The sequence below is a fragment of the Pristis pectinata genome, chromosome 24 (genome assembly GCF_009764475.1).
Source record: "Pristis pectinata isolate sPriPec2 chromosome 24, sPriPec2.1.pri, whole genome shotgun sequence".
In the NCBI taxonomy this organism is placed as follows: domain Eukaryota; kingdom Metazoa; phylum Chordata; class Chondrichthyes; order Rhinopristiformes; family Pristidae; genus Pristis; species Pristis pectinata.
Genome location: NC_067428.1, coordinates 35,307,178 through 35,334,428, shown reverse-complemented (window position 1 = coordinate 35,334,428; position 27,251 = coordinate 35,307,178). Strand labels below are relative to the sequence as shown.

Below are 27,251 nucleotides of genomic sequence, written 5' to 3'. Positions count from 1 at the left end.
ACCAAGGAATTGCAGAGTTTAATTCAGATAAATGCAAGGTGTTGCATTTTGATAAGACAAGTCAGAGTAGGACATTCACAGTGAACTGTCAGGCCCTGGGGCATGTGGTGGAACAGAGAGACCTGGGGTACAAGTACATATTTCCATGAAAATGACGACACAGGTAGACAGAGTGGTGAAGAAGGCTTTTAGCATGTTTGCCTTCATCGGTAAGGATATTGAGTACAGGGGTTGGAATGTCATGTTCCAGCTGTACAACATGCTGGCAAAGACATCTGGAGTACTGCGTACAGTTCTGGTCATCCTATCGGAAGGGTGTCATTAAGCTGGAAAGGGTGCAGAAGAGATGAGGATGGTACTGGGACTGGAGGGTTTGAGTTATAAGGAGAGGCTGAGATAGGCTGGGACTGTTTTCCCTGGAGTGTAGGAGGCTGAGGGGTGACCTTGAAGAGGTTATAGAATCATGAGAGGCATAGGTAAGGAGTCTAAACTAGAGGACAGTGGTTGGAAAGATTTAAAGGGGACCTGAGGGACAACTTTTTCCACACAGATGGTGGTGAGTGTATGGAACAAGCTGCCACAGTAAGTGGTTGAAGCAGGTACAATAGTATCATTTAAGAAACACTTGGACAAGTACATGGTTCAGAGGGATATGGGCCGAATGCAGGCAAATGGGACTGGCTCAGTTGGGCAACATGGTCAGCATGGATGACTTGAGCAGAAAGGCCTGTTTCAGTGCTGTATTACTCTATGACTTTATGACACTGATATACTATGTATTAGCTCCTAAGATGTATTGTAACATACACAAGACTCAGACAAAACAGCATAATATACAGGACTTACTTAGCAAGCAATGTCTATTTAAATGGCACCCTACAATGAAGGTTACAGTGCATATTAAAAAGACTTTCTATCAGCCACAGCAAATAGAATTTATGACCATAACGATGGCAAAGTCTGCCAATAACAGCAGGGTAATTTTTCCAACAGAAGCATTGATTGAAGAATTGCTACAGAGGGCAAATTCTGTGTGTAAGATGAGCCTTAGTTATTCCAGGTACGATCATAGAGGAATTACCTTCCCCGGCATGCATCTACCCAAGAGGTGTGTAAACAATTTAACTTTCTCACTGGTACAGCCACAACACAAACACAGCGTCAACCACTTTCTTACCAGAACACTGCCCCAGCACATACAAGCAAACAGTCACCCATGTCCACTAAGGAATTTCCAATTTAATTGGGAACTTGCTGCTGGAGATGAAATAGAGGGGTGGATCTGAGGAGGAGTGCGGAAGCCTCAGCTCTGCACATAGTTCACCCTGTACCTGCAATGACTGAACTCTAGGGGATCTGGGCTAGTTCTCCACCTTCACAAGTGGTAGGGTGGTGTTGATAATATGGCAGAGTAAGGTGATCACAGAACCTGCCAGATATTTGACCTACCACATTCGTTGGAATGGGAATGAGTTGGGCCCCGTTGGAGTGAAGTGACCATCTCAGCAGTTCATGACCTGGGCTGATGCTGTTGCATTTTCCAACTCTCCCTCCCACCATCCCTCCGTACCTCCTGGTAACACAAATATAACGTGATTTACGTTGCTTTCTGTAGAACATTGCTTTCAAAAGTGTCAATGTGATTCAGATGTGGGTTCAAGCCAACTGATGCTCTAGTGCATAGCTGAGTGAAGACAGAGAGACAATTCTTGGGAGGAAACTCTGAATTTGAACTTCTGTCTTCCCATCAGGTGGGGAACGGATCTCAGGGACTGTGTTTTGAAGAATGTTCCCTCTGATAACCTGCACAAGGTGTATCCCCACTGATGTTTGCTAAAACCAGGGCATTACAGAGGCTGACAAACTCCGTTTGGTCAGTTGCAAACTCTGGGTGCACCTGAGACTAGAGACCATGGTGCAGGGCACATCTCGGTAATGCTGGGGTTCTTTGGTGCCCTGGTCAGGGGTTGGGAGGATAGGGGTCATAAATCTAAATGGGCTTAGTGAGGGGGAGTAATGGGGCCCTTGTTAGGTTGGGGAGGTGAAGGAGTGAGTGTCTATGTATGTGTATGTATGTGTGTTTGCATGTGCTATTTCAGGTTTACTATTACAGCTTGGAGGTTCTCCTGTTGGGGGAAAGGCTTCATGGGTAGGAAATGGCAATGATAAAGGTCTGCCACACACGTACACACACATATAAACACACAAATATATACACACACACACACACCAGCTGAACATAATGGAGGTCTCAGCTCCCATTTTAACCTTGTGCTGTTTATTCAATTGAACACAGCAGCAGGTGGAGCTTTCAAAACCAGTCCATGCCCCTAGAATATGGAGATCAGGCACAAAATAACATTCCTGCACTGTACCGTTAGCTCATAGCATACTCCACAAAACAAGTCAATATCAAAGAAACAGTGCAAGTTTCTGTCTTTGTGCGTGCGAGAACGCGTGTGTGTATGAAGCTGTGTGTCTGCAAAGCTGTGTCTGCATGAACCTCGTGAGTGTGTGCGCGCACGCGCATACACGTGTGTCTGTGTGTGCATACATCCACGCAAAGAAGACTATTCGTTCTACAAAAATATCATAAATTGTAAACCTGGTCAGTAAAGTTTCTCTTCACTAAAACGCTGTTTCTTCTACTGGTCGAGCTGCTTCCACATCGCAGGCTCGAGGCAGTGAGCAGCTGGAACCTTCTCCATGCTGTCTGGCCGCTGTACTCTCTCATTAGCTGTGTCTACAGCACACATCCTCCACTTCCTGCTATGCTTGATGAGAAATAGATTGCTGAGCAGTTTCCTGCTTTGTACTGCCTCTCCACCCCCCCCCCCCCCGCAACTCAGATAACTTAGACAACACAACAGCAACACTACATGCCACCACGAATTCACACAATGGATGTGCAACAGTTTCAAGGTATACGTGATTGTTGATGCCGTCCTTCAGCACTGAGTTATGCCAATCTATTCCTTTCTTTCAGAAATTTGACAGTTCTTATATTCCAAATATTTAATTGAAATCCTCAGGCCTTAGACCTGCTGGGACATATCAGAGAAAGACTCACATTATTAAGGCTATGATAAATCTAGTCAAAAGGAAAAGAAAAGCTTACAAAAGGTACAGAGAGCTAGGTAATGTTAGAGATCTGGAAGAGTATAAGGCTGATAGGAAGGAGCTTAAGAAGGAGATTAGGAGAGCCAGAAGGGGCCATGAGAAGGCCTTAGCGGGCAGGATTAAGGAAAACCCCAAGGCATTCTACAGGTATGTGAAGAGCAAGAGGATAAGATACGAAAGAATAGGGCCTATCGAGTGCAGTAGTGGGAAAGTGTGTATGGATCCAGAAGAAATGGCAGAGGTACTTAATGAATACTTTACGTCAGTATTCACTACGGAAAAAGATCTGGGGGATTGTAGTGGGGACTTGCAGGGGGCTGAAAAGCTTGATCATGTAGATATTAGGAAAGAGGAGGTGCGGAAACTTTTGGAAAACATCAAGTTGGATAAGTCACCAGGACCGGATGAGATGTACTCCAGGCTGCCATGGGAGGCGAGGGAAGAGATTGCGGAGCCTCTGACGACGATTTTTGCGTCGTCGATGAGGATGGGAGAGGTTCCAGAAGATTGGAGGGTTGCGAATGTTGTTCCCTTATTCAAGAAAGGGAGTAGGGATAGCCCAGGAAATTATAGACTGGTGAGTCTCACCTCAGTGTTGGTAAGCTAATGGAAAAGATCCTGAGAGGCAGGATTTATGAACATTTGGAAAGGTATAATATAAATAGGAATAGTCAGCATGGTTTTGTCAAGGGCAGGTCCTGTCTTACGAGCCTGATTGAATTTTTTTTTTGTTTGTTTTTTTTGAGGATGTGACTAAACAAATCAGTGAAGGGAGGGCAGTAGATGTAGTGTATATGGATTTCAGCAAAGCGTTTGATAAGGTACCCCATGCAAGGCTTATTGAGAAAGTAAGGAGGCATGGGATCCAAGGGGGCATTGCAGTGTGGATTCAGAACTGGTTGGCCCACAGAAGGCAAAGAGTGGTTGTTGAAGGGTCGTATTCTGCGTGGAGGTCGGTGACCAGCGGTGTGCCTCAGGGATCTGTTCTGGGACCCTTACTCTGTGATTTTTATAAATGACCTGGATGAGGAAATGGAGGGGTGGGTTAGTAAGTTTGCAGATGACACAAAGGTTGTGGGTGTTGTGGATAGTTTGGAGGGCTGTCAGAGGTTACAGAGGGACATAGATAGGATGCAGAGTTGGGCTGAGAAGTGGCAGATGCAGTTCAACCCAGATAAGTGTGAAGTGGTTCATTTTGGTAGGTCAAATATGATAGCAGAATATAGTATTAATAGTAAGACTCTTGGCAGTGTGGAAGATCAGAGAGATCTTGGGATCCGAGTCCATAAGACACTCAAAGCTGCTGCGCAGGTTGACTCTGTGGTTAAGGCGGCGTATGGTGTATTGTCCTTCATCAATCAGGGAATTGAATTTAGGAGCCGAGAGGTATTGTTGCCGCTATATAGGTCCCTGGTCAGACCCTACTTGGAGTACAGTGCTCGGTTCTGGTCACCTCACTACAGGAAAGATGTGGAAGCCATAGAAAGGGTGCAGAGGAGATTTATTAGGATGCTGCCTGGAATGCGGAGCATACCTTATGAAAGTAGGTTGAGGGAACTTGGCCTTTTCTCCTTGGAGTGACAGAGGATGAGGGGAGACCTGATTGAGTTGTATAAGATGATGAGAGGCATTGATCAGGTAGATAGTCAGAGGCTTTTCGCCAGGGCTGAAATGGTGGCCACAAGAGGACATAGATTTAAGGTGCTGGGGAGTAGGTATAGGGGAGATGTCAGGGGTAAGTTTGGCACAGCTTTGTGGGCCAAAGGGCATGAATTGTGCTGTCGTTTTTCTACGTTCTATGTTTCTATTCCCAAAGCCTGCCTCATAACCTCAGAGCATCCTAAAGTGTATTCAAGACAATGAAATACTTTGTGAAGAGTATTGGTGTGGGAGCTACGATGAAACAACAAGATGCTGGAGAAACTCAGGTCAGGCAGCGTCCGTGGAGAAAAAACAGATGATCAATGTTTCAGGTCAGGACCCTTCCTCAGGACATTTTCAGGTTCTGACCCAAAACATCGACTGTCTGTTTTTCTCCACAGATGCTGCCTGACTTGCTGAGTTCCTCCAGATTCTTCTTGTTTTTTCATCCAGATTTGAGCATCTGCAGTCCTTTGTTTATCTGGGAACTATGAGAGACAATCGTGCAGAGCAAGTCTGCACAAGCAGCACAGAAGCAGGCCCTTCAGCCGGTGCTATCCAAAGCAACATCACTGACAGAAGGTAATGTGGGCCTCAGTAGGGGGATGTTGGTCTGGGAAAAGACACTGACATAGGCTAGAGAAGCACCACCAGTGAAGACGGAAGATTTGGTGGAGACAGCAATGGTGGTGTTTCACCAGTGCCTTTAGGCCCTGATGTAGGTGGTCCAGGTGTCAGGAGGACATTGTCTGGTAGACCATGGATCTTTTGCCATCTGAGGCCCTGATTTTCAAATATCCTTTACCTCAGATGCCTAAAGTCTATGCTAGTGCAATGAGGATGATGGTGAATTTCATCATTGATGTTTGTCTTCGCTGAGAGGTGGCTCCCAATATTTGGGAAGCAGTTCACATCTTCCAAGACCTCACCCTGGGGAACCATGTTATTAGAGGACCTTTGTCTTGTCGTTTTTTGAGCAAAAGGCCGATCCTCTCGTATGCTCCAATGAAATCATTGATGATGATTTGGAGGTGATATCTGCACTCAACACCAGAATCATGAAATGGTCTCTTTATCCTGAGATGTGTTATGATAAGAAATTAGTAGGCAGACAGAGGAAAAGGGGATGTCCTCAAAACCACCTTGAAAAGATGCAACATCCCCATGACCACATAAAGGGAGAAGGGGCAGTCAGGATGGTCACAGAAACCTGAGTACATGGCAGCCTGCATAAACATCTGTGCAAGAGTCTACCCTTCCCACAAAGGCCTCAGCAGTCACCAATAACAAGGGGCTGCCTAAGAAGGAAGGAAAACAATGGCCTGGTGAATTTGGCTGGAGGCTGAAGATTTCAGAAGACGAGGAAGCACACGGATCTCAGCAAGACAAACAGAAACACTTCTTGTAGTGCTGGCTGCAGAACTGAAATGCCTATGCACTGACCACTCTAACAGCAACTAATTCCCTGGATATTGATGTGCAGGCAGTGGGAGGGGAGTAGGCAAATGGACTGACTGACAAGCTCTTTCAAAGAGTTAGCCTGATGTGCTGGCTGTGAAGTTCTGTAATATCAAACTCCTTGGAATATTTCTAAGAGTAATATGACACTACATAAATACAGCTTCCTGGGTGCACTTCTGGCTACAGCATCTGTACAAACTGTTAACATGGGTCAACCACCCAGATATTTCACTCCTGTGAAATGTACTCAGGTATTTTTCATTTGTTTCACTTTAAGAATTAAACTGTGCCTCAAATTCAGCCAAGGGTTTCCTGTCATTGTTTGGTAAGAAACTGCTGTTGTCCACATGTGTACATGCAGGCAATTCCTGTCCATGAGCCTGCAATTTAATGGCATACAGACATCTCCTAACCCTGCTCCCCCAGAGAACTGCTAACTCCTGCCCCTACCCATGCTTCCTGCCAATGTTGTGCTGGTGCAAGGGAGCATTAGTCTGTGGTTATAGGCAGCAAGCTTGCTAAACAAGTAAGTCACGCATAACATTCATGCACTAAACAAACTGAGAGCCGGAAATCTATGAGCTGCTGTGGCTTGTGTTATTGTCAGAGAATTACCTGCCTGCAGATGCTGTCACGCATCATAGTTCAACGCCTCGACCTGTTCCATTGACACTCATCTTGCCTGTGCTTCTCTTGTGGACACAGACAAGGTATTAATTCAAATGGCCCCTGAAACCTATGTTTGTTTGTGATGTGAACAAGATGTTACTATGCATGTACATTAGGGCTGGTTAGTTCCTTTCTAGTATTCAATTTGGTTACATAGAGCCACAGAGAGAGACAGCATGGAAGCAGGCCCTTCAGCCCAGAGTACACACCAACCACCCACCCTATTCCTATATAAAATCCCATTTTTTAATTCTCCCCACATTCCCATCAACTGCTCCCAGATTCTACCACTCATCTACATACAAAAGGCAATTGAGAGTGGCAGATTAACCTCCCAGTCAACAAGTCCTTGAGATGTGGGAGGAAACTAGAGCACTCAAAACCCATGTGGTCACAGGGAGAGCATGCAAACTCCACACAGACAGCCCTCCAGCTTTAGACTCCCTTACCCTGGGAAAAAGACTGACCATTTACCTTACCTATCCCCTCATGATTTTATGTACCTCTAAAAGGTCACCGCTCAACCTCCTATGCTCCAGGGGAAGACAATCCCAGCCTATCCAGTCTTTCCTTATAACTCAAGACCGAGCTCCAGTAACATCCCCATGAATCTCTTCTGCACTCTTTCCAGATTCATTACGTCCTTCCTATAGCTGGGCCACCAGAACTGCACACAATACTCCTAGTGTGGTCTCACCAACGACTTGTTTCGGTGTTTTAAGAGGGATGGGGGGGGGGAGGGAGGGGGGAAGAGAAGAGGGGTGGCGATACTGGTCAGGGACACTGTTATGGCTGTGGAAAAAAGGGATGTTGTAAAAGGATCATCTCTCGAGTCCGTATGGGTGGAATTAAGGAACAAGAAAGGAGCAGTTATTCTACTAGGAGTATTCTATAGGCCCCCCGGTAGCAGTAGAGATAGAGGAGCAGATTGGCAGGCAGTGTTTGGAGAGAAGCTAAATAACAACAGGGTTGTTATAATGGGAGACTTCAACTTCCCAAATATACTCTGGAACCTGCTTAGTGCCAAAGGTTTAGATGGGATGGAATTTGTTAAATGTGTCCAGGAGGGATTCCTGATGCAGTATGTTGACAGGCCGACTAGAGGGAATGCCATGTTAGATCTAGTTTTAGGAAATGAACTGGGACAGGTGAAGGATCTATTGGTGGGTGAGCATTTGGGGGACAGTGACCATTGCTCCATAACCTTTAAAATTGTCATGGACAGGGACAGGTGCAGAGAGGACAAGAGGAATTTCAATTGGGGAAGGGCGAACTACGAGGCTATAAGGAGAGAACTTGGGAGTGTAAATTGGGATGTCCTTTTTGAAGGAAAATGTACCATGGAGATGTGGTCGATGTTCAGGGATCTTATGCAGGATGTTAGGGATAAATATGTCCCGGTGAGGCAGAGAAGGAATGGCAGGGTGAAGGAACCGTGGGTGACGAGAGAGGTGGAACGACTTGTTAGGGAGAAGAAGGTAGCATACGTGAGGTATAAGCAGCAAGGTTCAGACAGGGCCCGTGAGGAATATAGGGTAGCGAGGAAGGAACTTAAGAAAGGGCTGAGGAGAGCTAGAAGGGGACATGAAAAGGCTTTGGCTAGTAGGGTTAAGGAAAATCCCAAGGCCTTTTTCAAGTACGTGAAGGGTAGGAAGATGGCTAGGGTAAAGGTAGGTCTGATTAAGGACAAAGGTGGGAGAATTTGCCTGGAGGCAGCAGAAGTGGGAGAAGTTCTCAATGAGTACTTCTCTTCGGTATTCACCAAAAGAGGGGTCTTGATGACGCAGAAGGGAGTGCTGGTAGGGGTAATGTTCTCGAGGTTGTAGATATCGAGAGGATGTGTTGAAGTTGTTAAATAATATTAAGACAGATAAATCTCCGGGGCCTGACAGGATTTTCCCCAGGCTGCTTTGAGAGGCGAGGGAGGAGATTGTTGAACCGCTGGTAAGGATCTTTTGAGTCCTTGTTGTCCAGGGGGATGGTGCCAGAGGATTGGAGGGTTGCGAATGTTGTCCCCTTGTTCAAAAAAGGTAATAGGGATAGGCCAGGGAATTATAAACCGGTGAGTCTCACGTCTGTGGTGGGTAAGCTGTTAGAAAGGATTCTAAGGGATACGATCTATGAACACCCGGAGAATTATGGACTGATTAGGGACAGCCAGCATGGCTTTGTGAAGGGAAGATCTTGCCTCACAAGCCTGATAGAGTTCTTTGAGGAGGTGACCAGGAAGATTGATGAGGGCAGTGCAGTGGATGTGGTTTACATGGATTTTAGTAAGGCGTTTGATAAGGTTCCTCATGGTAGGCTTCTTCAGAAGGTCAGAGGCCAAGGGATCCAAGGAAGCTTGGCTGTGTGGATTAGGAATTGGCTTGCCTGTAGAAAGCAGAGGGTTGTGGTGGAAGGAGTGCCCTCGGATTGGAAGGCAGTGACTAGTGGTGTCCCGCAGGGATCAGTTCTGGGACCTCTACTTTTTGTGATATTTATAGATGACTTAGATGAGGGAGTGGAGGTCTGGGTTAGTAAGTTTGCGGACGACACTAAGATAGGCGGTGTTGTGGATAGCGTGGAGGGCCATCGGAGCTTACAGAGGGATATTGATAGGATGCAGAGCTGGGCTGACAAGTGGCAGATGGAGTTCAATCCGGAGAAGTGTGAGGTGGTACACTTTGGAAGGACAAACTCCAGGGCAGAGTACTGGGTAAATGGTACTTGGCAGTGTGGAGGAGCAGAGAGATCTGGGGGTTCATATTCACAGTTCATTGAAAGTTGCCTCACAGGTGGAAAGAGCAGTTAAGGCGGCGAATGGGATGTTGGCTTTCATAAATCGCGGGATCGAATTTAAGAGCCACGAGGTGATGATGCAGCTTTAAAAAAACTCTGGTTAGGCCACACTTCGAGTACTGTGTTCAGTTCTGGTTGCCTCATTATAGGAAGGATGTGGAGGCATTGGAGAGAGTGCAGAGATTTACCAGGATGCTGCCTGGATTAGAGTATTGAATATGAGGAGAGGCTTAAGGTGCTAGGGCTTTATTCACTGGAAAGGAGGAGGATGAGAGGAGACATGATAGAGGTATATAAAATACTGAGAGGAATAGAGTAGACAGTCAGCATCTCCTTTCCAGGGCACCAATGCTCAAGACGAGAGGGCATGGCTTTAAGGTTATGGGTGGGAGGTTCAGGGGAGATGTCAGGGGGAGGTTTTTTCACCAAGAGAGTGGTTGGTGCATGGAATGCACTGCCTGGGGTGGTGGTAGAGGCAGATACATTGGACAGGTTCAAGAGCTTGTTGGATAGGCATATGGAGGAGTGTGAGATGGGGGGGATATGCAGGAGGAAGGGGTTAGGTAGTGTGAGGGTGGTTTGATGGACGGCACAACATGGTGAGCCGAAGGGCCTATTTTGTGCTGTATGGTTCTATGGTTGCACAGTCATAACATGACCCCTCCCAACTCCTGTATTTCAGTGTCCTGACTGAAGGACAGTGTGCCAAATGCCTTCTTCACCACATTGTCTACCTATGTCTCTGCTTTTGGGGAATTATGTACCTGTACTCCTCAGTCTTACAGTTCTACAACACTGTCCAGAGCCTTGTCATTTACTGTGCAAATCCTTCCCTGGTTTAACTTCCCAAAGTGCAACACTTCACATTTGTCCGAGTTAAATTCCATCTTCTATTCTTTGGTCCAATTGCCTATGTCTCAGTGAAAACAATATCATCGACCCCTGTGTTATTTAAAGCTTTGAGTTCATCTACTTTACTAGTGATGTTCTTTGCATTAATATAGATGCAATTTAGCTTTGAATTCACTTTCTCGCTGTTCTGCCTAGAGGGCTTAGTAACTCTCCTCTAGGTCGTTGTACCTGTCCATCTGAACTACTGAGTGCCCTTCCCCTGCCATCTGTTTAAGCCTTCCCCAACAGTATTATCAAACCTCCCAGCAAGAATACTGGCCCCACTCTGGTTACTGTGATCCACCCACTTGTACAGGTCACATCTTCACCAGAAATGGTCCCAGTGATCCAGGAACCTAGAGTCCATCATGCACCATCCCTTCAGCCACACTATCATCAACCTATCCTTTATTCCTATCCTCACTAGCCTGTGGCACCAGAAGCAATCCAGAGGTTACACTGAAGTCCTGCCCTTTAAATGGCTACTTCACTCCCTAAGCTAATGTTGCAGGACCTCATCACAACAGATCTGAACAAACAAATCTGCATTCCCTTCTATCTACAGTAACCTTTCACTCTGCTTAAGTCTACCTCTGCCTAAAAATATACAAAGACTGCTTTCACTAACCCTTGAGGAAGGGAGTTACAAGATAAACTTTCACCTCATCTCCCTCTTACATGGGTAGCCCCTTGCTCTAGAAAATAAAGCTTGCAGAAACAAAATCTGATATGAAGACATAATGCTAAATACTCAACACCTCAGGAACTGCCTTACCTGCAGAATATTTCCAGCAATTTCTGTTTTTGCCATTTTTTCCAGATTTTTCTACACCAAGAAACATCCTCTCCACATCCACCCTGTCCTGACCCCCACTGAATAGTTCATGTTTCAATAAAGTCTCCTCTTGGCCCTCTAAACACAAGCAAATGCAATGCCTATTCTGTCTAACTTTTTCACAGAAGGCAACCCATCAATTCCTGGTTTTCTGGAGTGTTTGAGTAAACAAGTCTCTATGTTCTAGAATTTAGAACAATGAAACGATCTCATTCAAAATTCTTAGAGGGCTTGACAGGCTGGAAGCAGAATTAGTCAGAGTCAGAATAAGGGATAGGCTGATGAACCTTTAGAATTCTCTGTCCCAGAGAGATGTGGAGGGTCAGTTGTGTTCATTTAACACAGATCAATGGGTTTCTTGATGTCAAGGGACTTGAGGGACATGGGGACATTGCAAGAAAATGGCACTGAGGCTGAGGATTGACCATGATCTTGATGAACAGTGGAGCAGGTTCCAAGTGTCAGATGGCCATCTCCTGCTCTTATTCTTATACCCCAACTCTTATGTTAAATTTTTATAGCCTCTTCAAAAATTGATTTCCAACCTGAGTCAGCAGCAAATTTAGCAACCAGTATCTGCATCCAAGTCACTTAAACTGTGAAAGTTGAAGCCTCGGCATTGATCCCAGTACCACAATTGTTACATCTGGCTAACCAGAAGACACATTTATGCCCACTCTCTGCTTCCTGTGAGCCAGTCAATCTTCTGTCCATGTTAATGTTACCTCCTACACCATGAGTTTTTAATTTAAACAATAAGCTTTGACATGGCACCTGATCAAATCTCTTCTGGAGATCTGTACAGCACACCCACCATTTCCCCTTTATCCACCTTCCTTCATAGAACTAATTGGTCAAACAAATTTCTGCCTGATTAACTTGAATTTTTCGAAGTTCCCTGATATAACATCTTAGAAAACTAATTAGCTAACTGGCCAGCAATTTCCTGCTTTCTGCCCCCTACTTTTCAGACCCTGGGATGAAATCTACCAGGTCCCAGAACTCAGCCACAGCTCAGCACAACTGTCCTGGTGACTTTAATATTCCCGAGTTCCTCCTTCCCTTCCAATTCCTGATTAACAGCTATTTCTGGGATACTACTGGTGAAGATTTGCCGTTTCCTCATTCTGTCCAATCTTCTAGCCTGCTAGTCTGTGCAATTCTATGCATTTTCTTTAAGTTTGATACTGTCCTTAACTTAAGCTGTCCACTTTGTGCCTTCTCAAAGATATGCTGAAATAGTTGCCACTGCATTTTGATTGACAGATCCTCATCTCAGTTTCCTTTGCCTAATCTCCATTCTTTATTAGGTTAGAGATACAATGACCATGTTTCAAAGGTGTTTGGGCAGGTATTTGGATAGGAAAGGCAGAGCAGGATATGGGCCTAATGCAGGGAAATAGGACAAGTGTAAATTGGCATCACATTTGACATGGATGAGGTAGGCAGAAAGGCCCAGTTTGTGCTGTATGATTCTATGAATTTAAAATCTCACATCATTATCAATGTACCTTTGTGACAAGCTGCCAATGGTTCTTCCTTTATACTTTGTCTGTGTGATTCCTGTTCGGTGGTCCATACACATTCCCACAAATAACTTCTTGCCTTTATTCTAGTCATGGGTAACAGCACAGAACAGGCACAGTAGTGGAGCAGTTAGTGTCATGCTTTACAGTGCCAGTGACCCAGGTTCAAATCCAGCCACTGTCTGTAAGGAGTTTGTACATTCTCCCCGTGCCTGTGTGGGTTTCTTCTGGGTGCTCCGGTTTCCTCCCACATTCCGAAGACATACAGGTTAGGAAGCTGTGGGCATGCTGTGTTGATGCCAGAAGTGTGGTGACACTTGTGGGCTGCCCCAGAACACTACACCAAAAGATGCATTTCAGTGTGTTTTGATGTATATGTGACTAATAAAGGTGTCTATAAAGGCCCCTTTTTCCCCCCACAAAGTCTTTGCTGCACATTAAACACCCATTTGCATTGGTCCAAGTCTACCTACATTTTATTTGCCTATCAACTTCCCCCCAAGATCCTCCCACTCACTTCGACTAGGGAATATTTACAGTGGCTAATTAACTCACCAACCCACATCTTTGGAATGTGGGAGGAAACCAGAACACCCAGGGGAAACCCACGTGCTAACTTCATGTAGACCGCAGAGGTCGAGATCAAACCCGGATCCCTGGTCCTGTGGGACAGCTCTACAAGCTGCACCACTGTGCTACCCCAGCCAAACTTCTTCTCATGTCCACCCATCCTGAGTTCAGGTCATCCTTCTCGCTTGTGTTAAGACCATCATTGTAGTGTAGCAGTTAGTGTAACACTATTACAGCTCCAGTGACCCAGGTTCAATACTAGCTGTCTGTCTGTAAGGAGTTTGTATGTTCTGTGTCTGCATGGGTTTCCTCTGGGTGCTCTGGTTTCCTCCCACATTCCAAAGACATACAGGTTAGGAAGTTGTGGGCATGCTATGTTGGTGCCAGAAGTGTGGCAACACTTGCAGGCTGCCCCAGAACACTATGCAAAAGATGCATTTTACTGTGTTTCAATGTACATGTGACTAATAAAGATCTTACCTAATTAACAGAGTCAAATCCATTTGGGTACAGAGTACCTAGTTTTGCCTTTACCTTTGCAGCTTTATCTACTGGGTTACTCTTAGATTTGCATTCACCATCCCTTCCTATCACAGCCTGTTTATCATTTGCTGTATTAATACCTTTCTTTCTAGCCTCGTGTCTGCTCTTTGATTTACCAAATCATTAGCCCCACTATCCTCTCCTCCCCTCATGATCAAGCTCACTGGGACACTAGTCTCAGTGGTCCAGGTGCACACTGTCCCAGTGGTACTGCCCTGGTGTCAGTATCCCCTGGACCAGACAACTTTTAACACACCAGACTGAGCCATGCATTCACATCTCTGGACTTATTTATCCTTTTCCAAATAGCAAATTGGTTAAATAACAATACAGTGATTATTAGCTTCAAAGCTCAGCTTGTTAACTTAGTACCAAGTTTCATACTGACTATGCAGAACTTTTGTCTTGCTTATGTTGTTGGTACCTACATGTACCATGACAACTAGATCCTCCTCATCATAACTGCAAGTTCCTCTCCAGCTGTGCAGGCAATGCAATCTCTGGACTTTGTGGAGAACAGTGTCATCTCCCTTCCCTACACTGTCCCCTACTCCCACAATGTTTTTGTTGCTTCACCAAATTGAATAGTTTCCTGTGCCAGAGTGTTATGGCCAGTTACTCCACACCCTCATCCAAACACTGAAATAACCAGTCCCATTGGGGTGAGAAAGGCTGACCCTCCTGCTTCCCTTACCTACCTCAGATGCCCCTGCCTCTGACCACCAACAGGTGCCTCATTATGGGGTGTAACCAATTCTGGATGGAACATCCAAGTAATTTTCCCTCATGAGACAGATGGAAAGAGCTGCCTGCATCCAAGCTCTCACCTGGCCCCAGTCACCCAGTGCCCTTGAACATGCGGACAGTCAACAGATGTTAAATTTCTCAAGCAACAGTCTGCTGGAGGAACTCAGTGGGTCGAGCAGCATCCACGGGGGGGGGGGGGGGGGGGGGGAAGAATGAATTGTCAACATTTTAGGCGTTTACACCCATCCTAATCTCTGTAACCTTTCTTTGCCCTGATTTCCCTGCATTTCTCCAATTCCAGTTTCTGAATCCTCCCCACAAGGACTAGTGACAGTGCTTTGCTCTATAATTCCCTCTAATCCACTGTCCTGCTCTTCCACTCCATCTCCACTTCCCGTCCTATTCCCCTCCCTTTTAGTTTCCCTCCCTCACTGATTATCTCACCAAGATATTCACTTGCTGTCAGCTCCCTCCCCCTCAGCAAACTGCCCCTTGACACATCTTCTTACTCCTTCCCATCATTCACTCTATCCATCCCCTGAACTCTGCTGTCCTCCAACAATCTCTGCAGCCAGCCATTCCTTGAGGGTGAGGCCACTCCCCCAACTGTCTCTGCTTGCCCCTTCTGAGCAGATAGTCATTGAGTTATATAGAGTAATACAGCATGGAAACAGGCCCTTTGACCCAACTCTTCCATGCCAACCATGGTGCCCACCTAGCTAATGTCCTTTGCCTGTATTTGGCCCATATCCCACTTAACCCTTCCTATCCATGTACTAATCTAAATGCCTTTTAAATGTTATTATTGCACCTGCCTCAACCACTTCCTCTGGCAGGTCATTGCATATGTGTGCTATCCTCTGGGTGAAGGAGTTGCCCTGCAGGTTCTGCTTAAATCTTCCCCTCACCCAAAACCTGTGCCCTCTAGTTTATAGTTCCTCTTCCCTGGGAAAACTATGTGCATTCACCTTATCTGTACCACTCGAGTTTATACACCTCTAAGATCACCCATCTCTTACGAGGAATAAATACTAGCCTACCCAACCTTTCCCTATAACTCAGGCCCTTGAGTCCTGGCAACATTCTCATGAATCTTCCCTACACTCTTTCCAGTTTAATGATGTCTTTCCTGTAATAAGGTGAACAAAGCTATACACAATACTTCAAGTGCTGTCTCACCAACATCCTAGAATCAGAGTCAGAGTCATAGAGCATGGTAATCAGCCCCTTGGCCCAACTGGTCCATGCCAACCAAGATGCCCCATCCAAGCAAGTCAAATTTGCCAGCATTTGGCCCATAAACTTCTGAACCTTTCCTATGTACTTATCAAACTGTCTTTTAAAAGTTATTGTACCTGCCTCAACAACTTCCTCTGGCAGCCGATTCCACATGGATACCACCCTTTGTGTAAAAGAAGTTTCCCCTCAGGTCCCTATTAAATCTTTCCCTTCAACTTAAATCTATGCACTCCAGCTCGATTCCTCAAACCTGGAAAAAAGACAGTACATTCACCCTATCTATGCCCCTCATGATTTTATACACCTCTAAGATCACCTCTCAGTCTCCTATGCTCCAAGGAATAAAGTCCCAGCCTGTCCAACCTCTCCCTGTAACTCAGTCCCTCAAGTCCTGGCAACATCCTTGTAAATCTTTTCTGCACTCTTTCCAGTTTAAGATCTTTCCTATAGCAGGGCAACCAAAACTGAACAATACTTTAAGTGTGGCTTCACCAGTATCCTGTACAACTGCACAACTATTATCCTCAATGTCCAGACTGATGAAGGCCAGTGTGCCAACAGCCTTCTTCACCCATCTGCCTGTGACTCCACTTTCAGTGAACCATGTACTTGTACCCCAGGTCCCTGTTTTACAACACTCCCCAGGGCCCTACTGTTCACTGAAAATCCTACCTGGATTTGACTTTCCAAAATGCAACACCTTGCACTTATTCAAATTAAACTCCATTTGCCATTTCTCACCCACTTACCCAGCTGATCAAGATCCCAAGATCCCCCTGTAATTTTTGATGTCTTCATTGTGCAGATGACACTAAAGTAGTCTAGTCTAAAATGGTAACTCCCACCTTGTACAATTAGATACCTGCTTACTGTCTGAGTAGCCGCCCTGCATGTGACCTGTGGCTGAGGCCAAGTCCACCAAACCTCCCCAGATATCATTACTTGGGAGGTAGCAGGTATCTCCTTTGATAATTAGGGTGATCTGTCACTCATTTGAGCTGGCCATATGCATTACGTGTCCATCTTCCACCATTCACTACCTGAGAGCAACCTAAACAACTGAGATCACCTGCCCAGAGGCATCATGCTTTTGTGTAAGCACAGGCAGAGGGCAGGAGGAATCACTTACCAGGTGTTCAAATGCACAGATAAGATGAACCAAGTGCTGTTATTGAAGCAAGCTGTAAAATGGACAAGGGAGAAAAGTGCAGTAGTCTGAGAGTTCCTGGATTAGGAGCAGACCTTCCTGGGAGATGGAAGCTAGGCGAGAGGAAGTTAGAGCAGGAAGAGGTGACATAGGCAGAGAGGTTAGAGTAAGACAGCAGGAAGGACATGTGGCAGGGAAAAATAAGATACTGAGACCCACAACATGACTTCTTAGATATAGTACAGCTTTACAGAGGAAAGCTGTCTACTTTGCCTAGTCAAACTTTCCCAGAAACTGCAAAGCAAGAGTTAAATGTACAATGCAGCTCCTGTCCATCAAACAGCCACAACAGACCCATAAAGTTTTAAAAACAAACTAGGCTTTTTTACATTTGCTTTCAAATCTCTGTGGGGTTTATGCAAAGTATTGTTATTGCAAAACCAGCTGAACTATCCTTAAAGCTGCACAGGCATCTGAAAATGTTCTGTGCTTTCAGAGATTCTTTGCCTCTTCTTGGCTTCTTATTTCTATGGGGTCACATCTTCTCCCAGCATCATTTCACCCCTCTGGTTCCCAACCTCCTTTGTTTTATTCCATGGTCTGCTGTGCCCCCCCCCATCAAATTCCTTGTGTCAGCCCTTTTCCTCGTCCACCTATCACCTCCCAGTTTATCATTCCCTTTCACCCCCTCCCCCTTCTCACCTATCATCTGCCAGCTCATGCTCCTACCCCTCCCTTTTTATTCTGGCTTCTGCCCTCTTCCTTTCCGGTCCTGATGAAGGGTCTCAGCCCAAAACATTGACTGTTCTTTTCCCTACAAAGATGCTGCCTGACCCGAGTTCCTCCAGCATTGTGTTTGTTACTCCAGATTTCTAGCATCTGCAGTCCCTTCTGTTCAACCTGTCTACCTGTGTTGCCACTTTCATGGAACAGGATACTACAACACTCCTGAGGGCCCTACCATTCACTGCAAAAGTCCTACCCTGGTTTGACTTCCCAAAGTGCAACACCTCGCACTTGTCACGAACCAGCAACAAAAGAAACACTGAGCATGATTCAGTGTTAAAACTATTTTATTAATCACTACTTATGATAATACGTAAAATAAAAGTAAAAATGTTAGTATGTTAGAATTCAAAAATGTTAAACCTCGAACGTTAACCCCAAAACTAAACTCTTCGTGTGTGTGTGACAAAGTCCAAAACTCCCAGTTCCTGAATGGTTCTTAAAGTTCAGTTCCGCAAGCCATAAGGTGAAACATGAGCAAGGGCTTCTTCAACAACCACCGTTGTCTGAAGATAAGATGTAGATGTAGAAAAACATAGAGAGAGTACATACGAAATCCAAATGTTCCACGATGGAACCCAAACGACACTTCAGTGTTTACTCGGTAGTGACTTCCTCACCCCGAAAAGCATCCGAACCGTGGTCGTCCACATACAAATACCTGTTTCCTTCTACAGGTCAGCAACAAAGTGAACTCCACCGGATTACTTCCAACTTCCATACATGGATTTCAGTGGCAAACACAGTTAGTTTCTCATCCATTGATAGAGAAAACAAGCAGGCTGGTGTCTCTCTCCCTTCTCTCTCTCTCCTCTTACTTCTTCAACAACGTCATTACGTCCTTTATCTTCTATTGACGTAAGCACGCCCCACACACACACACTATCTTAAAGGGACTTTCACTGAGTCCGTAACACACTAATGAACATCATTTGCCAGTCCTCGGCCCACCCTTCTTAGCTCATTGCTGCTGCTACAATTTCAATATTACCTTGTTTGCTTAATTTCTCCCTGTTCTTTCATTCCTTACTGGCTTGTTCTTTAGTTCAGTGGGTCATATTTCTCCTGCTCTGCCAGTCAATAAGATCATGGCTGATCTGGCCAGGGACTTGGATCCACCGACCTGCCTTTTCCCCCCATAACCCTCAATTCCCCTACTTTGTAAATTCTACTAGTCTTAAATTATTTAATAGTACCATAGAACACTACAGCACAGAACAGGCCATTTGGCCCTTCTAGTCTGCGCTGAAACTTTATTCTGCTAGTCCCATTGACCTGCACCCAGTCCATAACCCTCCAGACCTCTCCCCATCCATATATCTATCCAATTTATTCTTAAAACTTGAGTGAGCCTGCATTTACCATGTCAGATGGCAGCTCGTTCCACACTCCCACCACTGAGTGAAGAAGTTCCCCCTAAACCTTTCCCCTTTCACCCTAAAGCCATGTCCTCTCATACTTATCCCTCCTAATCTAAGTGGAAAGAGCCTACTCACATTTACTCTGTCTATACCTCTCAATTTTGTAAAGTTCTATCAAATCTCCCCTCATTCTTCTACACTCCAAGGAATAAAGTCCTAACCTGTTCAATCTTTCCCTGTAACTAATGAGGTAGCCTCTACTGCTCCCAGGGCAGAGAATTCCACAGGTTCACTTCTCTTTGGGCAAAGTAGTTTCTCCTCATCTCCATCCCAAATCTATTTCCATGAATGTTGAGGCTATGCCCCCCTAGTTCTAGTCTCACCTACCAGTGGAAATAACTTTCCTGCCTCTATCTTATCTATCCCTTTCATGATTTTATATGCTTCTATGAGATCCACTCATTCTTCTGAATTCCAGCAAGTATAGTCTGTTTCTTTCTAGATGCTGCCTGACCCACTGAGTGTTTCAAGCATCTTTGACTTTGTTACAATGCAGCTAACTGAGGATAAAGCATCAGATGGAGTACAGTCACTTCCAAGAGAGGTACAAGGATAAAGAGCAACTGGTGTGTCAAAGGATGAAAAGAAATACCTTCAAAGGCTGGACCAGTGGGGTTTCAGACAATGCAGCTGACATGGATGGATTAAACCAAATTCTACCTGAGGTAAAGAAAAAGATTGAGAATATGTACTGTAGCCTCAGTGAGTGGAATGTTATTTCAAACCGCAGGAACTGTGGCTGACAAATGAATGTCCTTGAACAAAAGACGTTTTGATTCTGTAATGTGCTTGAGCAAACTGACCAGAGTCTCAGGCAGAGATGAATGTTTTACCAAAACAGCTGGATCTTTGGGAAATGCTAGGGTGCCAGTGTCACCAGTCAAATGGAATGTGATTAGAAGCAGTAGAGAGGAGAGTGCTCAAGAGCTAGATAGAAATGGATGGAGATGCTGAGCAGAGGGGCAACCCTGAAAGTGCTTGTGAAACAATGTCTAATCGAGTATTTTCTACACAAAATGGATACTTCCAAGATAATCAAGGTGCTATAAGAATTTGAATTCTCAGCTCTTGGCTAAGGACCTTGGGGCATTTGGTGAATTTGAGAACGAGTGGAACAGGACCAGTGGTGAAATTGAGCCAAGGTATATAAATGGATGCTTGGTTCATGTACATCAAATTATGGGCCTTGTTTTCAAGATGAAAAACAAAACATGGTGATATTTGAAGATCCTTAGCATTTATGGGGTGACTAGTTCAGATTCCACAGCAGATGGACATAAACATGACAGGATCAGTACTTGTTGGGAAGAACTAACATGCTGAGATGACAAGTTGTGGGTCAGCAGACTTGTAAGGTCATTGCTTTTACCTACCAGGTAATACAATTCCTGAATTAATTCAGTAGAGTAAAACTGGTCAAAGCTCACAATGCAGTACAATTCAATGTTATTTTAATAGCTGATTGCACCTACAAATAATCTGCTCTCCTTTAACACACTGGTTCCTTTAACTTTTAATATTCCTCACATCTACAGTCCTCCTTGATGTTAGTTGAATTCAAAGTCCACTTGTACTAACCATAGGTGACAAAACCAGTCAACCCATCCTTTGGGATTTGTGAAATTCTGTCCTAAGCTGTTTTTAAGACAAACCTCACCTGTACAACATGTGACAGTATGGTTGCAACACCACCACTAATTCTACCACCCGAGTCTTAATTTCAACTGTCAAATGGTTCCTTATCACTCGTGTCTGTGAATTTGTCCACCTTGCCCTCAAAAGGTCTTCCAGTTTGCTGCTTTGCCCATTATCCTGCACAGGTATATTGATGGTTTCAGTATTTTGTAAGTCTGAATTTTGCAAGAAACTACTTGGGCATGAACATTCCTAATGGTCTTAGAACATAAAACACTACAGCACAGTACAGGCCCCTCAGCCCACAAATTTGTGCTAACATTTTATCCTGCTCTAAGATCTATCTAACCCTTCCCTCCCATAGACACATGAATGATAGAAAAATAGGGTCTAAGAGTCTCTTAAATGTCCCTAATGTATCTGCCCCCACAACTTCTGCCCACAGTGCATTTCACACACACAACTCTCTGGATTAAAAACTTACCTCTGACGTCCCCCCTATACCTTCCTCCAATCACCTTAAAATTATGTACTTGTGTTAGCCATTGTCACCCTGGGAAAATGTGTCTGACTGCCAACCCGATCTATGCCTCTTATCTTGTACACCTCCATCATGTCACTTCTCATCCTCTCTGAAGAGAAAAGCTCTAACTCACTCAATCTATCCTTAAGACATGCTCCACAATCCAGGACACATCCTGGTAAATCTCCTCTGCTCCCTCTGACCCCTGCTTCCACATCCTTCCTATAATGAGGTGACCAGAACTGAACACAATACTCCAAGTGTGGCCTAACCAGAGTTCTATAGAGCTACATCATCATCTCGTGGCTCTTGAACTCAATACCCCAACTAATGAAGGCCAACACTCCATACACCTTCTTAACAACCCTATCGAATTGCATGGCAACCTCAAGGGATCTATGGACATGGACCCCAAGATCCCTCTGTTCCTCCACACTGCTAAGAGTCCTGCCATTAACCTTGTATTCTGCCTTTGAATTTGATCTCCCAAAGTGCATCACTTCACTTATCTGGGTTGAACCCCATCTGCCACTTCTCAGCCCAGCTCTGCATTGTCAATATCCTGTTGTAATCTGCAGCAACCTTCTACACTATCCACAACACCACTAATTTTTGTATCATCAGCAAACTTACTATCCCACCCATCCACATCCAAGTAATTTATAAAAATCCAAAGAGCAGGGGTCCCAGAACAGATCCCTGCAGAACACCACTGGTCACCAACCTCCAGGCAGAATGTTCCATCTACCACCACCCTCTGTCTTCTATGGGTGAGCCAATTCTGAATCCACACAGCCAAGTTTTCTTGGATTCCATGTCTCCTGACTTTCTGAATAAGCCTTCCATGAGGAACCACCTTATCAAACACCTTACTAAAATCCATGTACACCACATCCACTGCTCCACCTTCAATGTGCTTTGTCACATCCTCAAGGAATTCAATCGGGCTCATGAGGCACTACCTGCCCCTCACAAAGCCATGCTGACTGTCCCTAATCAACCTATGCTTCTCTAAATGCCCATAAATCCTGTCTAATCTTCTCTAGTAATTTGCCCACCACTGAAGACAGACTCACTGGTCTGCAATTCCCAGGGTTATCCCTACTCTTAAGGAACAATATTTGCCACCCTCTAATCTGGTACTACTCCTGTGGCCAGTGAGGATGCAAAGATCATCACCAAACTTGCAGCAATCTCTTGCCTAGCTTCCCTTAACTTTGGATATATCCCATCCAGCCCAGGTGACTTCTCTATCCTAATGTTTTCCAATAGTTCCAACACATCCTCTTTCCTCATGTCGACATGGCTTAGCACATCAGTCCATCATGTGCCATCCTCAAACGTCAAGATCTCTGGTGAATACTGAAGCAAAGTATTCATTAAGGACCTCCCCTACCTCCAACTCCAGGTACGTTTCCTCTCATCCTCGATCGGTTCTACCCTCACTCGTCATCTTATTCTTCACATACATGCAACACACCTTGGTTTTCCTTGATTCTACTTGCCAAGGACTTCTCATGCCCCCTTCTAGCTCTCTCAAGTCCATTAAGCTCCCTTCCTACCTTGTAACCCTCCAGAGTCCTGTGTGATCCATGCTTTCTAAACCTCAGGTAAGCTCCTTTCATCTTGACAAGATATTCTACATCTCATCAACCATGGTTCCTTCACTCTACCATCCTTACCCTGCCTCAATGGGACAAACCTATCCAGAGCCCCATGCAAATATTCCTTAAACAACCTCTATATTTCTGCTGTGCACTTCCCCAAGAACATCTGTTCCCAATTTACACTCCCAAGTTCCTGCCTAATAGCATCATAATTCCCCCCCCCCCATTAAATACTTTCCCATATCATCTGCTCCTATCCCTATCCAAGGCTATGGTAAAGGTCAAGGAGTTATGGTCACCATCTCCAAAATGCTCTCCCACCAAGAGATTGAAACCTGATCAGGCTCATTGCCTTGTACCTGATCCAGTATGGCCTCTCCTCTAGTCAGCCTGTCCAAATACGTGTCAGGAATCCTTCCTGCACACACCAAACAAACTCCATCCCATCTATCCCCTTTACACTAAGGAAGTGCCAATCAATATTAGGGAAGTTGAAATCAGCCATGACAACCACCCTGTTATTTTTGCACCTCTCCAAATTCTGCCTCCCGATCTGCTCCTCAGTGCCTCTGCTGCTATTGGGTTGTCTGTAGAATACTCCCAATAGAGTGATTGCTCCCTTCCTGTTTCTGACTTCCACCCACACTGACTCAGTAGCCAATCCCTCCAGGACATCCTCCCTTTCTACAACTGTGACACTGTCCCTGATCAGCAAAGCCACTCCCCCACCTCTTTTCCCCCACCCCTGTTGCTTTTGAAACAGCTAAACCCCAGAATATCCAGCAGCCATGTCTGTAATGACCACCACGTCACAGTTACACGTGCTTAGCCACACTAAGTTAATCAGCCTTGTTCCTGATACTTCTCACATTAGACACCTCAGCCCATCCAACTGATTGCATTTTTGCCCTTTCAACTGCCTATCCTTCCTCAGTCTTTCTACACTGCATCTACTTGTACGCTAAATGAACCAAGCTGCCCCATCACTGGTTCCCATCCCCCTGCCAAACTAGTTTAAACCCTCCCCAATAGTTCTAGCAAATTTGCCCACAAGAATATTTGTCCCCCTCCAGTTCAGAGGTAACCTGTCCCTTTTGTACAGGTCCTACCTTCCCCAGAAGAGATCCCAATAACCAACAAATCTGAAGCCCTGCCCCAATTTCTCAGCCACACATTCATCTGCCAAATCATCTTATTCTTCCCCTCACTGGCACATGGTACAGGCAGTAATCCAGAGATTACTACCCTTGAGGTTCTGCCTTTCAGCTTCCTACCTAACTCCCTGTATTCCCTCTTCAGGACCTCATTTTTTCTATCCATGTCATTCGTACCAATATGTACCATGACCTCTGGCTGTTCACCCTCCCTCTTCAGAATGCTGTGGACCCAATCCGAGACATCCCTGATCCTGGCACTGGGGAGGCAACATACCATCCAGGACTCTCCTTCATGTCCACAGAATCTCCTGTCTGCCCCCCTTACTAAGGAATCCCCTATCACTACCGCTCTCCTCTTCTACCCCTTCCCTTCTGCACCACCCAAACAGGCTTAGTGCCAGAGACCTGGTCACTGCTGCTTTCCCCTGGTAGGTGCACCCCCCCCCCCCCCCCCAGCAAACAGTATCCAAAGCAGTATACCTGTTATTGAGGGGGAATGGCCACAGGGGTACTCTGCACTATCTGCCTCTTCTGTCCTTCTCCTCAATCACCCAGCTACCTACCTCCTGCAGCTTCAGAGTGACTGCCTCCCTGTAGCTTGTCTATGTACTCTGATATCCCATAGGAGCAGAAGGTCATCCAGCTGCAGCTCCAGTTCCCTAATACTGTAAGGAGCTGCAGCTGGATGCACCTTGTGCAAATGTAGCTATCAGGGAGAATGGATGTCCACCAGAATTCCCACATCTCCCAAGCTGAACACACCACTGACCCTGGAGCCATTCTCACTACTCTGCACTACAGGGAACACCAATCAAAGAAAGTTACCAGAGACTTACCTTCACCTCTTCTCACTGAAGCGTCTTGAGCCAAAGCCTCAGCTCCCCATTCTAACACTGGGAGCTTAGGAATGAATTGAGTCTCTTCAACTAAAGTTCCTACTTCTGGATTTGTAAATCCTGTGGACAACCAGACCAAAGGTTCAGAGAAGAAAGATTAAATTTAAACAAAGGAATATCATTGTATAGCCTAATTATCCTAATCTTTCCTTGTGTTAACGCAAAACTCCTTGTGTTTATAACTTGGTGTGAATAACTCCATCTTTATTCCTTTTACTTCATAGCATTAATTTATTTGATGTTTAGATGTTAAATAAATGCCAAAAGATGCTGAAAACTCAGCAGATCAGGTAGCATCTGTGGAAAGAGAAACAGGTCTATTTTAGATTAATGACCTTTCATTATTCTGGGCTGTGAAGCCTTGTTTGTTGTGCAAAGCTCATAAAACTGCCTTCATAGTTTCACTGCTTGACCCCATTAACATTGGTTTTCTTTGAGTTAAATGGTGTTCTTGCTGCTGGTCTGGCTACAGCCTAAAAACCAGTGCAAGAGGTCAATGATAAAAGTTGGAAACGAGAAAAAAAACCAAGTGCAGGAAGTTTGAAGAAAAAACACAAGTCAGGAAGAGTCTTCAACCTGAGACAAATAAGCTGGGGAGGTTTCCTTAGGAGCCAAGGAAAGGTTAACCTCCGAGAGGTTAACTGAAATGTACAATGTTGTGAAGGTCCCAAAGAGAGCAAATAGGAAGGAGCTGTTCCCTCAGCAAAAAGGTCAAAAACCAAGGAGCAAAGTCATTGGTAGAAAGATTAGAGGATAAATGAGGAAAGATGTCTACACTGCTGATTTTTTTTTCCCCCCAGTATTTTTGTTTTTATTTCAGATTTTCAGCACCTACAATTCCACCCCCCCCCCCCCCCCCCCCCCAAACTTGGAGAATACAGATTGTAAATTCCACCAGATTACCCGCACTGAATGCCTGATCAGGGAACTTCAGTTTGAGGTTACTTAGTCCACGAAGAAAGGAAAAACTAAACAGAGGCCTTGCAGTAATGTTCAGGATCCACTTACTGAAAGACTAGCCCTGGGCAACCAGTGCATCATGAGACTTCTTGGTATGCAGTGAGCCAGCACAGCTGGTGTTTGAGAAGCAGAGCCCAGGATAGGTGCCCAGAAAGGGAAAATGGTGAATGGAGCAACAGCAAACATACAAAGGGCTTCCCTCACTGAGGTGGCTCCTGAAATATCAGAAGTGGTCCACATTTTAAGGGTCATTTCATGAATCCTCAGTAACAAAATTACTTTGGGAAAATGCAACAAGGCAGAGAAGTGTGAAATGATATTGAGTGGTGTGGAGGAAGAGGGGCCTTGGGATGTCTGCATATCCTTAAATATAACAGGCCAGGTAGAGGTTGCTTAGCAAGATATCCAGGCTGTTTCTCTTTGTTGGTCAAGGCATAAAATATAGATGTTAGGATTGTGTAAAGCACCAGTTACACCACATTGAGTACTGTGTATAGTTTATGTCACCACACTCCAGGAGAGATGCGACTGCACTGGAGGGGGTGCAGAAGGGATTTTGAGGATGCCTGGAGTAGAAAATTGTAGCATGAAGGATCCAACAGATTGGGGTGGTTTCCTGTGGACCCAGGACTTGACCAATTAACTGAAGTGTATGACATTATGAAGGTCCCAGAGTATATATAGGAAGGAGCTGTTTCCCCTCAGCAAAAGGATCAAAAGCCAAGGAGCAAAGTCATTGGTAGAAAGATTAGAGGAGAAATGAGAAAAGATATTTGCACCCAAAAGATAACATGGTCTGGAACTCTGTCTGAAAGGATGGGAGAGTCAGAAACCCTGGTTGTGCTTAAACAATACTTGAAGTGGACTGAAGACTCATGACTGACATAGTTACTGACCCAGGATGGGAAGGTGGCATTGGACTGAGTAACTTTTCTGACCAGCACTGACGTTGGGCTGAACAGTTTCCTTCTGCATCATAAATAGTCTTGTAGATTTGCTCCAGGGGTAGTCAGTTCCTCCTGCTAACATTCCCCTGCAGAGATAGGTGCACAAACGCACACATCCATATTAACTGCTACTATTTCTCCATGTTGGG

At 45.1% G+C, this 27,251-nt stretch overlaps 2 protein-coding genes across 4 annotated transcripts in view; both read right to left on the bottom strand.

Moving 5' to 3' along the window:
• The window catches only part of LOC127582443 (tyrosine-protein kinase JAK2-like), a 130,735-nt gene extending 127,993 nt beyond the window's left edge, over positions 1–2,742 (bottom strand). The window contains 1 exon segment of the mRNA XM_052037703.1: positions 2,606–2,742. The gene's annotated coding sequence lies outside the window, so the exon portion shown is untranslated.
• The window catches only part of rfxank (regulatory factor X-associated ankyrin-containing protein), an 830,559-nt gene that overhangs the window by 349,436 nt on the left and 453,872 nt on the right, over positions 1–27,251 (bottom strand). The window lies entirely within an intron of this gene.